We start from the raw sequence: 14,245 nt of genomic DNA, 5'->3' as shown, positions 1-14,245 counted from the left end.
CTCACCCCTAATTTCGCGCCCATTGCGGATCCGGAGGGATACTACCATATATATATATATATACTTGTGTAGACTTGTCATACGAATCAGCTTTCCTTTAATACCGACGGCATCTATGGGATGACGACTTCACAGTGTTACACAGTTTGCCTAGTTGTGTAGCCAATGGTGCCAAAAATCACGGTTCTTACGTTAAAAATACGCATATTGTGCTGGCAGCACATTATATATATATATATATATACTTAGATGTACTGATACTTCAGGACCTTCGCTGCTAAGATAGGAACGCGCGCACCTATACTTCGAAATTTTATGGAGTGCTCTTAGATTTTGCAAATAAAACGATGTCGAGAAAGTAGCTGACACTCGTACCCTATCGCAGCATTTTTGCTGAAGGTTTATAAACGATTCAACGTGTAACTTTGAAGTGCCTAGTATGCCGCTTCAGCGCAAGGGATCATGACGTCAACCGCAATAAACCGGTTCTCGCAAAAGCACATCTTCAAGTTTTCGATGGAAGCACTGTCACGCACAAAAGCAGGCGGTTGTAATCCTCAGCTCTATTTGGGGCTTTTTATTGCGTTGTGCATTTTTGTGAATGTGTTTCAGTCAGGCAGTTAACTATTGAAGAGGAAAGATTACGCAATATCGATGGAGGCGTTGCCGTGTTAGCAGATATTTTCTACATGCCTTTCGCACGTAAGAGAAAACAGAGCAAACAGTGGTGTGTAGTTCAGCCGTGTAACGCAGAACTGAAGTCTTAAACCACAAAAGAACAAGTTCTGTTAATGGTTACATAGGGTCCTCAATTGTCTATGTTTAATTGGCATTCAATTCAATCAAAGTACTACCGTGTGATAGTATGTTTCAAGCGCTCAAAACCATGGAGCACTTGTTGGATATGTATGGCTTTCAAATGTGAGTTGGAAGGCTTATCATCCGGCAATTGGCGGCCCTCAACAATATGCGCTTCTGATCACGCTACAGAGATTGCGACCATTTGTTATTTGTCCTGTTGCCCAATCAGAATGGCGCTCATACTTCCAAGCTATTGCCTTCAATGCATAGCTCCCTTTGCAATCCCCCCACTTCACAGTCCACCTACAGTACTGCATTTACGCACTAATTTATCAGCTCCTACCTCCAATGCACAGCTACCTACCCCACCTCCCCGAATCATCGGTGAACGGGACTGTGGCAGCTACAACCAGTGTACGACAAGTACGCGTTTATCACAGCTGACAATGATGATGATGATGTAAGATTATTTGCAGTTTCGGTTTGATGGTTTCATTCAAAGAGTGCGTTGTTTTTTTCCGACACAGATGATTTTTTAATCTAGTAACGGCAGTTATTCACCAACTGAAATGACCTATTTTATTGTCCAGAGCACACCTCATCGGTGAGTGCTAATCACGATCGAAGACGCGGCAAGTGTAGTCGTCTTGAAGCAACACCCTGAAGGCGTCCATTGATAAACACAGTGATTCTTCTCAATTCCCTAGCACTAAACTCGACATCTTGGGCGTGCTCCGCAAACGAAATTAAGATCGATCAGAAATTCAGTCAACTGGAATGATCTAGAGATTTGTAGGTTCTAAGAAAACCAAGAAAAACCGCTTAGTGCTCCACATACCATTGTGAGACACTCTCTCTGCGAGAGGAGACTAAAATTGCCAAGCTCAGCGAGCAGTTTGACCAGTAACAAAACAGGTTGGCGTATGCATATTCCCTTCTCTATACTATCCTATTTGGAAGCACGATGGGGCACAACATTCAGAGCTCCAATTGGTGAGATTTGAATTGCATTCGTGATTAGAAGTTGGTGCTTCGTTCCCACCGTGTCATAGGTCCTCCGGTGATCGCGTAATGAGAAACGAGGTATTCCTCTACTTCATTTTACCCATCTTGTGAGAGCGAGGGAAATTCAATGGGTTGCGACGGAATTTCGGTTCATTATGATTCGAGGTAACCATTTGAATAAAGTTTATTCTGCTTAATCAGTGAACATTAGTCAAGGAAGAACAGGTAAACGCGGTTGATCTGACAAGCAACACAAAAGTGTAGCAGACATGAAAGGTTGATCGGAACGTCAAGCACTTCTGTTTATCTAGCCTGTTATTCAGGTTTGGGTTTGATTAACGGTCATTAAGCGGTCTATTATAGCGAAACCAACGTCAGATGTAATGAGAACATATTTGTCGCATCAAACAACACTATTAATCGTAGTAGCACGAATACTGTCTTACTACTGCTAGTTCTTGTGTGATGAAATACCAGTTAGCCTTCGATGCGGATACTCTTTTGTCTTGGTATGTGGTTTGCGGCTTTCGCTGGCTTCGGATCTATTAAGTCGCTTTGCGAGCCAACTGTCTGTCGGGTTCATGCCCATGTAAACCAAGCAATCCAGGATAGGCCGCTGGTAACGTCTTCGGAACACAATGGACAAGCATGGATAGACGACTGAATACAACGATAACATGAGCATCAATATGGCGGATCTGACTGGATTGTACTGAATGTTGCGTGTGTTGGGATATCGAACCATGAGTTTTTCAAGCTCTGCCATTCCAATGAATAACAGAATGAACCAATTGTCCATGATGTTACACAAGTGCACTTCTTTATAGGCATCTTTGTTTTTGTCACGCAGCCGAAGCATTCGTAGTACATGATGATAGAGGTAGATACTTCCAATCACTGGAAGTAGAAAGTTGTACAAAAAGCTGACCAAAACTCCCAACCGAAAAACTGTGACCAATCGCATAGGTGCGTAAAAATAAGCACCGGAATGGGTGGTGCACTGATTTGTGTTCGCATCGTATCGATTCGTTAAAAGATGTGGAATGATGCCTGTTGCCATGCTGAGCGGAATACCCACGATGATTACAGTTCTGATTTGTTTTCGTCGCTGCTCAATTCGCATGAATGGATAGAGAAATTGAATAAAGAAGAAAAGAGTGACTAACATGTTTATGAATACCCGAGCAGCCATCAAGGCCCATATTATGGCGTACGATGAAATCAGGTGGCATATAATGTAAGCTTGCGTACCGGACATTTGTTTGACCATGGATTCAGCAAATGACGCGACATTGACTATGCAAATTAGACCATCAATCATAGTTGGGACGATGCCGGTGGTTATGATATTATCGGTAGGCTTTCGGAAACGAATGAGTATTATGAGCATTAAGACGTTCAGTAGAAAGCCGAACGTGAAAACTGCTATCCGAACCATGTACAACGAAGACGGGATATCTCCAAGCTCAGTTTCTGCTGGTTGCATCTGTAGGTAGAGTCCACGGTCTCTTGGTGATCCTTGTACCTTTTATCCACTGAATGCTGATCACTCCTGTTCGTCGGATGTTTCGTCCGCCCACCCTGGTACACCACGTGATGCAGCTTATTGATCTGACGGTGATTTGAAGTTTGGCTTAATGAGAGGAGAGAGGCCCTTATATTTTCATCAACTTTACGATTTTCGGCATCCTCTTATATCCCCATCCATTTAGTGGAAGAGGTATTTTGCCCATATCGAGGTGGTTTTAGTGCTCGTCGGGCCAGAGCATCTTCCCATTAGAAAATATCCTGTTAAATTTACCGCACTCTGGTCACTTACGTCAACACAGGGTGTCTTTTCTCTGATGTCAAATGCCTAGTACCGTCCATTCTTTAAAAATTCAACTGATCACCTACCAGTATAAAACAGCTAAAAATCACAAATCAGTCAGGAATCAATCAGAAATGTGGATGAAGAGTCATTTGCCCGTTAGAAATACTGCTGTTTACAGGAATCAAAATCGCCCAACTTTATCTCGGGCTATTGTTAAAAGGTCTGGTTTCCCCATGTCCACCTAGTGCGAAAATCAGGATTTGTATAATAAACAGTTAAGTGCTTGTTTACGTCTCACATTCATTGCTGCTTGTTCTACACATATATGTTCAACACTGTATATTGCCGCTATGAGTATCACTCTAGTGGGAAGTTGGCGCTACTTGGATTCGAACGTGGACGGTCATGATTGATTTCAGGCTACCACAAGCCACTCAATCAAAGTCGTTCTACTCATATTGTCTCCAAGGTTGTTTCACTCCTTATGTGATTCCCGTGGTGGCCTGTATTTGTGTCTGACTGCCAAGCAATTCCTGCACACGATAGGTGTAACGGTACACGGTATGGATCACACTTGGAACTGACGAATTGTGGTCCTCTACAGTCCTCTGGATTGTTGCATTACGCAGGTCTTACTGACCATGTACTCATATTCATGCTGTACCTGAGCGGACATGTTTTAGGACCAGACCCATAATCCATATCATCCCGTTTGCCGCAGTTCGGGTGTCAATGCTGATGTATCCCCTGCCCGAGTACACATGTCCCTACTGATCTTCCAAAATCTGAGCTTGAATAGCAGCGAAAACCAATTCTGTAGAATTCGTCGTATTTTTTTCAAATTCCGCAGATAAGGCTGATCGCATCAAACAAATTACTGACCATTATTCGTTACCGAATAGCATACAGCTAGCCAGTTTGTAAACGGTGTGTGCTAGCTATCGTGAAATTAGTTTTAGTCGATACTGTAGCTGACCTATTCACATCTTTTCCACTGCAGCGTTTTCTCCAGGTGAGGGAAAAAAGCACAAGACCAAACCAAACCGGTCTTTGTCATACAATAAACTAAGTAGACCAAGCATTTATTTCAGGATGAATATTCTGACATCGCAACATACCTCTCTCAACACTCAGGCCACATGGAAGTGTCAATCACAAATCGCTATTGGTAATCCTTCCAGGTGTTACACATAAAAATAGTCAGTCTCATTAGGGGATACTGCTCATCAGTAGAAGCCCGGGAGGGAACCTCCGATTTCAATATTATGTCTGGTCTATGATGAGACCGCCCAATGTCACAGATGACCTTTAAATTACCAATCATTGATGGACATCGGATACTTTGAATTAGAGTCCTCAAACTTGCGAAAATGCANATGATGAGACCGCCCAATGTCACAGATGATCTTTAAATTAGCAGTCATTGATGGACATTGGATACCCTGAAGTAGAGTCCTCAAACTTGCGAAAATCCGCGCGCTTGCCATACAATGGTCATAGCTACCACAGTTTCATTCGCCGATGAGGGGAGGTGGGGTAGGTGTCTGCAAGTTGGAGGCGGTAGCTGATGTTATCGGTGCGCAAATACAGCGTTGTCAGTGGAGTTTTCACGGGGTAGATCGGGAAGAGAGTGAATCACTTGAAATGTTGAGGGTGCGACTAGGCCATGTCTGAAAACATCTCTAGCCACTGATGTGTCCCGTCTCGGGGTCCCCACCCAGGGATACGGCAATAGCCAACACAGCTGAGTTTGCTGATAATGGCTTTCATACTATGCTGCGAAGTCATTGTTTGACTTCTTCTAGCTCGTTTCTACCCTTCGCGTGGGTGGGCGAAATGAACCTTTCGAGGAAGTCGGTCATTTGGCATACGAAGCACGCAACCAAACTAGCGCAACCTGTGGAGTGCGATTAGTTCATCTATCGTGGGCGAGTTATCTCTTCCGAACACCTTTCGACTTCAGTGGTACTGATCCGGTGTTCCCAATAAACTCGGACAATGCTCTGAAGACATCGATGACACACAGTGGAAGCCTTTTGACGTCCTCAGTGCGCATCGGTCAGGTTTCTTAACCGTATAATGATATGAAGCACATTGCAGCATTGTAAACTCGATCCTTGATTGATAAGNAACTCGGACAATGCTCTGAAGACATCGATAGCACACAGTGGAAGACTTTTGACGTCCTCAGTGCGCATCGGTTAGGTTTCTTAACCGTATAATGATATGAATCACATTGCAGCATTGTAAACTCGATCCTTGATTGATAAGTTATGTCATGTCTACTCCAAAGGTGATACAGGTTCTCGAAAGCTGCTCTAGTCTTTTAGATCCGGATGGAAATAGTATCTTTCGCGAGACCGCCGGGACTGATACAGCTTCCCAGGTAAACAAATTTGTCTGTGACTACGATCGAGTTAGGTTTTGAGCCCACCCAATCTTGCAGAAGTACTTCACACTTTGCAGATGTGAAGCACATGCCAAACCGTGGGACAATCGCTTAGGTTGTTTACTTTTATCTGCATTACAATGGCGTCACGTCCAAAATTACATGTGTACTTGATACCTTAGAGAAAATGACCTAGGAGCATTTCGACCTGGTGGACATTAGTGGCTAAAATTGACTAGTTTAAAAAAGGGTGGAAGATGACGGGTTTGTCTTGCATCACTTGATGTGGTGAACTTAGGAGAGAGCTTCACGTAGACCACCCGCGTCCCTGGAAGTTGGCCTACAGCACCTTAAGGAATGTCACGAATTTACATGGGAGTTCTTTGCCACATACACTGCCATGATATCTGTTGGTTCAAGTCAAGGTTAACCACTGTTACTGGTTACCGGAAACAGTGTCGCTGCACCAGAATCTGTCGGGGGTTGAAGATATGATCGATACGTTCTTGGTTTTCACGGATATGTTCCTTTGTTCAGTCAACCTTCGAAGGACAAGACCAGAAAGCACTTTCGATGCCACAGCTACTAGGCGAATGCCACGGTGGTTTCCACACGGCATCCGCGTATCCTTTTTGAAGAGAGGAATAACTTTTGACATGTCCCATTCCACAGAAACTTTCTCTTCGCTCCATATCGCGCTAGTAAGCTGTGTTAGATGGGTCACCGGAAATTCACCTTCTTTGAAGAGGGCTAGCTACAGACCATCTAGACCCTATGCCTTCTCACGTTTCAGTACCGACATTTAACACTTTATTTCTTTTTTCGACTGACGATTAAAGTTTACACTCCATTCCCCGTGTGTACCATTTCCAGAGGCTGTGTTGCCGGAGACAAGGTAAATTTTTAATTTGACGGACTCAGTCTATCTTTCTAGTCGGTGTTTAGCGAGTGAATTATCGAGCTGCATTTTTCACTTATTACACCGCAAGCCTTTGCCTTCAATCGCATCAATTAGTAAATGACATGCCTGGTTCCGTTAGCAAAAACCTATCTACTGGGCTTTCAACGTCCCTTAGGATGTTCATTATTTGTCACTTTGAGAGTGGTCATTCAGTCGTAACATAGAAGTCTGATAGACAGCACTGAAAGCCACAAAATGGTGATCCGCAATCTAGCACCCTAACCACATGTGGTGTAGGGCCAATATTAGTCTGAGAACAAAAAACTAGGGTCTATCAGCTACTTTCTTTCTGTTTTTTTATATGGATATTAGATCTGGGAATCACCTTGTCAGGATATGCCGAAGCTTAAGTTTCCATCCACTGTTGGCTGACATCTATTTGGATGACTAGGTGAACCGACGCGCTTTCCAACGAGGCGGTTCGACAGCGTTGTTCTGACCATTCACATTCGGGCCCACATATCCAACGACATCGTCTAAAACCGGTCATAGTGATTTGGTGGGGAATTTGCTCAAAATAGGTCTCTGTAACGGTTCACCTTGACAATGAGGGTGTTTCCTAATAATATGACTCAGTACATTAAATCTGGCTTTGATTCTCTTCGTATTCTTGGGGTAATTGAAGTTTGGTTGTTGTCCGCATCGGTCGTTCAGCGTGAGCAGCTGCGATCCGAGTTAGTCATGTAGTGCACTCTGTCCCTTGTAGGAGTTAGCTGAGGTCAAGCGAAAGATGTAAAACAAAGCTGATGAAAACGACTGGGGGTGGAGGCTCACGAGGTTGCGCTCTGATTTTCTTCGGAAAGAGGAATACGAATATTCACTGCCATCAATGATTCATAGCTGGTATGAACGTCTTTTTACTGTCCTCCCGAAACTGTCTTATACCAGAAACAACTTTGTAAAAGGTTTGCTGGTTTATTGCAGCCAAGTGGTTGAAAATTTGGAATCCTAATTAGTTGAAAACGAAAATCCATTCAGATTTTTCCTTTGACCATAAGGTTTTGGTGGCCGTTGTGACAAGCACAAGTCATAATGTGAGTAGTCCAATACCTACTTGGAGCTTAAATGCAGAAATAGGTCCTCGAGTGTTGTCCCTTGATAGGGAATGAAATTAGCTTTTGAACAGTTTGTAGGGCTGATGCCTTCAGTATAGTCTTTCTTAAACTATATTTTATGGGACCGTAGCGTGATCTGAAAGGCTAGGGATTCACAAATGAGGCACAGAACCACTAGAGCATTCTAGTTTCAATATAACACTTCGTTTTTTTAGTGACATAGTGGGGATGAAAGGCAAATACCAGTACTTTCCAATTGGGATTTCACCCTATGGCTAAAGTCAATCTATAGCAAAAAGTCGAGGAAAATTTCAGCTGTTTCATTCTTATCAGTATCAAAGTTCAGTTGGATCTTCGTAATCTTTTCACTGGCCACAAATTGCGACGAATATTCTAACAGAAGAGAACAACTCAACAAGTCACAAATGCCCTTATTCTTGGAACCAGTCCACAACAAACAATGTGACTGAAATTTGGTGGCTTTATGTTCCTATCGCACCTTTATGTACGAATTTACTTGTTTCCAATTTTGTTTTGTTGCGACTAATTTTACGCATATCGCTCCTCGCAAAAAAAACAGCGATCTTTTTACAATCTATATTCCAGATTTGGCGATACGGGAAATTAGGAAACAGACGCCTCGAGAAGAAATGGTCGAATGGGAGAGCGACATGGGACGTAAACCCGCTACTATAATTGTGCGTACTGTTCGACTGCAGAAAAAAGTCAGGGTCATGCTGAAATGCGGGGAAAATGTGAACCGTTGTTAGCCGTTTCTTGACTCTGGGTATATTGGAAACAGGCGGCGTTGTGGTCAGGACAGTCTTCCAAATATCTAGGCTAACTATGAGTTTCTCGCTCCCGACTTATTTTGATTGCCTGCCAACTTGGCCTTCATAAGCGAAGTTGCCATCAGTTATTCAATTCCGTGCAACCATGAAAAATTTACTAAAAGGCATTTCACTGGAAAAAAACGGACAAGAAATTCTCTGTCATGTCATTCTTTAGGGATTAAATTAACTACTGGTAGAGCCAGTAAGATCTGTACGGAAACTGGGTGGGGCTATATTAGAAGAATATCAGGATTGCTTGAATCGTTTCCGTGACGAACCGTTGCTTTTCGACGAGTTTCATTGTGCTACTTCTGTTTACTATGATCCAATCCCATCTAGCAGAACGGTGATACAATAAATGGATGCGGAAGTGAAAAACAGGTAAAGCTATTCTGTGAGTAACGCCCACTGTATCACCATTTGCGCAGCCATAGGCATAGAATTGGTCCGTACTTTGCTAATACAACCAAGACTATTAAGCAGGACCCATCCAGTCATGAATGAGGAAATATTGTGCAGGCGCTACAAACATTGTGAAGATGTTATTTGCTAGCAATTTTTAGTGAGGGGTTTTCTCCGTGATAGACCACTCTCCCAACTAAGGTCATTCAGGCCTCTCTACGTGATTGACCTTTGCTGGAAGATAGCTTATGACTTTCTTCAACTTAAAAACAGAAATCGTATTTTTTCACCGTACAGTGTCTTTCATTTCTGCCTCAGCTGTACTGCCTTTTGTTCTAACTGCTCCGGAGGTGCATATGAACAGATTAAGCAGTGACACCACCCGTTGTCACGCCTTGGGGTAATAACATGTGGTGACTTGGAGGAAGGTGGGTGGAACAACATTGAGGACAATATGGACGTGGTCCGAAGACTGACCTTCACGGAACACTTTCGTGAAACTCTTTTCCGTGAACTTCTAATAACGGTACTGAAAAAGTTTATAGGAAATTACTTGCAAACCCTTAGGCACGCCGTTTCTTAATTTATATGGTCGTGAATATTGTCTCCATTCATTCATGTAGAACTATAAAAACAGGATGATCCCCTGGAGGCTTCTCTCATTTAACCCGACTGTTCATTATTTCACGAACGGGGTGCGTCAACTCAGTTTCCTGTTTCAAAAGCTGACTGACAACGCCAACATAAACTTTACGCATTTGGACGTGTCACCGAAAGCATCACCAGATGGATCGGGAATAAAAGTGTCTACATTGAAATCTTGTGTCACGATGGAATCCCACTGTCGAAGAACAGGACAGTAAGCGTAGCAAAAAGTATTTGGCCTACTTACATGCGCTCATTCTTTCCCCACAACAGCACCATCAACGAAGATGGGGTCAGTAGTAGTCAGTCAAGTAGTTTAGAGCGTCGTTTCCGCATCTGACAGAAAGTTGACCTGGAAATTATTGGACTGCCCAACAGTGTTTGTCTCTTAATATTAAGTTTTCGGTCAAGAGATAAGAAAGCTACGGAGAACGCCTGGGAATATTAACTTTTCAAAAACTCTGTGTGGTTGAGGCTCTTATTAACGTATCTGATCACGCGTAACCGCCTATTTCGTCGATGAGAACACTTGAAGACGCTATTCCCTTCGCCGCTACTTTTGTATAATCGAATGAAATCTCGTGGAATCCCAAAATTTTAGAGGTGACAGGAAGAGAGTTGCGTCAATTTCAATTAAACGTGACACCAAAAGTGACTTGATTTCCGATTGGTCTATAAAATCCCCCCCCCCCCCAAGGACGAGTCACGAACCTGTGAGGGGCTCTATCTTTCATCATTGCACGTTTCATTGCGTAGGGTTTCTGTTCACTTGGCATGTCTTCTTTAGCCCGTAAAATTATCTGATGATTCAATAACGAATCTAATTAAGTTGTCCATCCTCTCTTCTGACAATGAACCCCAACTCTGTACCTCTCAATTACGATGCGTCCCATCTGCTAGTTACACACACACGTATAAGGCTGATTCCATCCGAACTGTCTGGCAGCCTGTTCAGAGGAAGCTTGGATTCAATAGTGAATTTATCGATTTTCAGATTTCGTATGGAAAGTCCTCGTTTTAGCCACACAACGCACAATGGATCAGCTAGTGAACCTAATCATTGGCGTGAATGCAGTTGGGCTGCTGGCAAATACAACGGAAATAGTGTTCCTTGCTAAAACGAGAAAATCGAAGAAGTTCTATTCTCGAATGGACATGGTTCAAATCTCTGTAGATTTATTGAGCAACCTTGTAACGATTGCTCCATACATATTAATTAATCCCACTCCATATTATTCAATGTGGAACGAAGTTCGCTGCAGCACTCTGCGAACCCAAACCATGATGTGGGTCTTGATCTCTATTCGAGCGCAACTTAACACTTTCCTGGCTATATACATCTACATCAAGCTGTTGTTTCCTTTCATGAAGGTACAGGACAAGACAAAGTCGTTTGTTGCAATCATGTTGGCTACCATGACACTTTCAGCCCTGATCAGTGTGTTACCTCATGTTTTCGAGCTGACCCATGCCGTGGACCTTGGTGAATGCGTGTCTTACCGTGAACAAGCATTTGACCCAACAAAGCGCTTAGGGCTGCTTCTGTCTATAACCGTCTTGTTTTCTGTGGTACATAATTTCATTTCACCCGTGTTTCTGACAACCTACTTTTATAAGAAAGTGTTCACAGAATATCGGACCAAGGAGAATTCTGCAAGTTCGATGGTCTACAGAGAAGTACGAGTCCTTAGCACAGTGAATACCACGCTGTTTATCATTTGTCATTGTTTCAGCCACATGGCTATGGTTTTAGGTCGTTTTCTGGATAAGATAGACTTCACACCCGATTCTCAGATATTCAATGCAGCAGTTATTTGTTCCAGTGCCTATCCCACCGTGCGCCCGTTAATCTCTTTGTTCTACCGGAAATCATATCGCCATGCACTCACCGAACCACTTCTCAAATGTTTTGAAAAAGTGTTTCCCGAGTCGCAACGAGAATCAGAACGGAAGGACTCGGTAAAATAAAGTTGCTGTATGGCTGGCAGTGTTTATCTACGCAGAATCGCACCGTCAACTTCGGGACCAAAGGAGGCAAATCGCTCACCTAGTGGCAACTCCATACAAGCATTTGTGCTCCTCACAAACAAACAACCTCATTCATCACGAACACATGCAACCACAGACTAGTTTGAAAACCTCCTACGAGAAAAATAATGACATCAGCTCCCATTGTGACCTGTTCCTAACTTATCTTGTGATAGGTATTCAAATCACGTCAGGAATCCTCCTGTTTACGCACGCTTTTCTCTGCTGTACATGTTGATGCGTTTTTTGCCCTAAGTAGTGTTTCCATTCTTTTCACTTGCACTTGTTTAGTGCCACAAGGTCCAGCATGAGGACCCTCGCTTACATACCTCACTTCACTAAAGGGATCTGGTTCCCTAAGAAAGTCTATGTGTGGGCTAACCGCAACAACCGTTTCGTCTGCCCGATAACTGTATCTCAAAGGACTTGATATGCTTCTTCTGGTTTTACTTCTAGCTTTACTAGGGAATGCATTCCGATTAAAACGTCCAGTGCGCTTGCATATGTTTGTACAAGCTCTTAGGGGAACTCCGGCACACAGGATATTTCCTTGTTTACGATTTCCTCAAAAATCGGTTGACTGACTTCTCCATGAGGACGGATGCCTCAGAGCAAGTGGTTTTGGATAGTTGGTGGTTGATCAATCTTTGGGAGAGGAGTTGTCCATCCACTCTTTTTCCTGAAAGGATTGCTCCGTGGACGGGCACCAGCTTGTAAGCCATGTGGCCTAGGATTTCGAAATTGCTTTCTCCGAGCATCTCCTCCCCTTCTGCAGTTTCAGCTGTCTTTAGAGGCAAACTGACTCCAAATTTAACACCTTGGCTTCAAAGTAACCTCAATATTCACAAACTATCGTTAATTACCTCAGAGAAAAAAATCCAACAGGTTACTTTGGTCTTTCATATGAGACGTCGCTCAGGCCCGACATAGTTCAGTGAACTTACTGGCCGGAAGTTTCGTGGTTGGAACACAAATCCTGAATCTCGACTTCTTCTGTATAGGCTTGGACAACTTGGCAGTATCTTTCCATCGTGGTTCCTTTCGGACGCTCGAGGATTTAGTCAACGGCGGATCTCGCAGTGTGACGTCAGTGACTGGAAAATTGTGGTGGTATATACTAAATGCAAGTTAAATAGTCACTCGCTACCGAATAGAGTTGTATTCAACTACTAATCCGAAGAACACAAATTTTCCTACAGATTCATGTGATGCCCATCACTGGGGATTCATAAAAGGGGTGAAACAGCTACACTCTGCTTCACTCTTATCACTGAAGACAGCAAAATCTTAGCGGAAAGCTGTAGCACTAGCCAAAACTGCACTTTTTACATTATAAGTATTATAATTATTATACAAAAACTTTCGTAGTGTACTGTAGAGTGAATGGGTGCGATTTTTCCGGAGGTCAGATAGACCTTGACGACACCTACAGAGTAAATGAATATGTGGAATCCGAGCACGCTTTAACCAAATTTGCTCTCCCCGCGCGATCGAACTGTGCAGCCAGACGCACTTGAAAGTGACCGAAATTTGCGGTCCCATAGGTAGAAGACGGTTTTTGCTGTGTATTGAGTTGACGAAACTGGCTAGCTAAAATTGGCAAGGCAGGTGGTAGGGAACTAATGTACGAAAGCTTGGGAAAACTGGATGTGGTATGACGGACGGCATTTTAGAAGCTACACAAACTTCCATTAGAAGCTGGTCTTTGAAGAAAACTTTGGGGCTGGAAACTTGGGAGAACAACGTTTTAGATGATGGACTTTAGAGAACGGTACTCGGGGCTCGCTGGATCAATGAATAGCTTAATTTCCATCAGCGGTACGCCAGTTCGTATTTGAAAACCATCAGAATAAGAAGAGGCGATCAATGTCATTCATCACCCTAAAGAACCTTTTGAAAAAACTTGGGCATCGTTTGAGAGTTACCTACGTAAGACTGAGTGGTATTTTAGTGGTATTTACCGATATTTTTCGTGGAAGTGATCCAATGGGAGACTGACAAACGAGTAAACCCTGCCGAATGCACGTTGTTATGAAGGCAGTAGTTTTCAGGGTCATCACAGGTTACCGTACCCAATATAAAGAGAGTTGCCGTTTGGTCAGATGGGACAGAATACCGCATGTGTAGTCCATCGACTGTTTGCTGATGTCAGACCTGTTCAGATGGGCAGCACCTATTGACCACCTTTAAGATGGAGACACTGACTACTGCGTCCATAACCGTTACTTGGGTCGGGCTGGGTTGAATCACTCGGGAGTTCCTAAATGTTTTCTAGTGGATTCCATTCAATACGGGTCACAATGCTCCCTTTGG

Source organism: Opisthorchis viverrini, assembly GCF_000715545.1.
Source record: "Opisthorchis viverrini unplaced genomic scaffold opera_v5_218, whole genome shotgun sequence".
NCBI lineage: Eukaryota > Metazoa > Platyhelminthes > Trematoda > Opisthorchiida > Opisthorchiidae > Opisthorchis > Opisthorchis viverrini.
The sequence above is the reverse complement of the archived record's forward strand: the minus strand, read 5'-3'. Positions refer to the sequence as shown.